The following is a 1,830-nucleotide window of genomic DNA, read 5'->3' as shown; positions in this document are numbered from 1 at the left end:
TGTTCTATTGCTATCAGTGTTAATATAGTTATATAATATAATGACATGTAGGCTCTTTTTATTTCAGTTCAGTTCTGATGGAGTAGAGGGATTGTTGGCAAAGCATAAAAATCAAAGATGAACTTTTTACATTAAAACCTTTCCTGCTACCCATATCTGTGTTCGTATGTGTGTGGTGGCAATCTTCCTCGCTTTGTTTTCTTTCTTTCCCTCTACGTCTCCTCCTCTGCTTCCTCTGAACAGTAGCCAGGACAAAACTCCAGCAGTGATAAGATGAGAGCAAGCCACTGAGAGGCAAACAGTGCAAATGGGAATTTTCAATAGATGAGTCCTGAAACCTATTGTGTTGTGAAAAAGAGTGAAATGAGTGAAAGAGAGAGGATAAAGAAGAAAGATGGAAGGAGGGGAGTGTAGATGGAGGCGGACAGGGAGACAAAGTGAGCTGTAGAGTTTTTGCCCTGGAGGAAGCCGGTTTCCAAAGAGGGAATGAACAGCAGAGGAGGGAGTAAACGAGACTTTGAGAGAGAGCGCTGCTGGAGAGAGGAAAAGAGAGCAGTAGAGGAATAGGAGGAGGAGGTGGTGACTGACTAAAGAGTGGAGGGAAGGAGGTGAAAAGACAGGACAGGAGCGGGGATGAGAGAGAAAGAGGCAGAGTTAGTCATGAGAAAATAAGAAACAAGGGTGGAGGAAGCAGAGATGAGTGGACACGCACACACACACACGCCCGGAAACACACATACGACACCCAGAGTGAAGGTGTTTTGCATAAATACGGTGCGAATAATGAAAATGCTGGCGGCTTCATTTTAAACACAGCAGCTAATAATTAAAACAGTCAGACCTCACACTGTGGGCTACAGAGACAGCACAGAGATTTTTCTGCATAAGCGGTAAATAAACTGTATTATCTCTCTGGGGGCTCTCTGAGGGCTGCGGCCTTGGGTGCTGACAAAATATTCACATCGCTGCGAGCTTCAGTCCAGCTACTTCACCCACTCGCTTCACCTCCAATTAGGGTTAGACAAATATGCAGGTTTAATGATGAGTATTCATATTTCCTGACTGAAGCGGTTGCTAACGAAAAATTCCACATCTTTCAATTAAAAGTTGACCATTTTAATGGCAAAGAGAAACTCAGATTCGGAATGATTCACTGTTTCTCCCAGCATGTTCATCTTGGCAGGATGGAAAAGCCTTCTGCAACGGCAATTAGACCATGGGACGCTGAAAAGCCAGTGAAACCCTCGCAGATGAAAGCTTTTAGGTGGGTTGGCAGCTCCTTAAGGCAGGGTGAGGCAGGTTTCATTGCAGGTTTTACAGACTGACACCCCTGAAGCTGTGAGTAAAATCCTCCCACACCATGCTGGAATGATTTCTCTGCTTAGCCATATGCGATAAAGAAATAATATTCATAAAAACATGTTCAGTAGCTGCAGTAAGAGAGGAGCCTCTATCACATCAGCAGTGGACGGTGTGACCTGGCCAATGTCTGAATGACACATAAACAGCTTTAATATTAGCCTGTTATATCAGTCTAACACTGTTCTCTATCAGTACAGGAGGAATGCATTAAATTTATCTGCACCAAAAAAAAACAACTATGCACCCATCTGCCTGCAATATTATGTGCCAGGAGATGCTATGATATACCCTATCTCTCAGCAAAACACACATTTCCACACAAAGCCCAGCATGCATACACATCGTCTCATGACAGTATGTGGATAAATAATCCCATTAAATATGATTGAGGATTTTTCCAGCTCAAAGCATTTACACTCTCTCTCGCTCTCTGTGTCTTGCTCAGAATGAGGTATGCACAGGAAGTAT

Source organism: Morone saxatilis, unplaced genomic scaffold (genome assembly GCF_004916995.1).
Source record: "Morone saxatilis isolate NCDOM2014 unplaced genomic scaffold, NCSU_SB_2.0 Contig0, whole genome shotgun sequence".
NCBI lineage: Eukaryota > Metazoa > Chordata > Actinopteri > Moronidae > Morone > Morone saxatilis.
The sequence above is the reverse complement of the archived record's forward strand: the minus strand, read 5'-3'. Positions refer to the sequence as shown.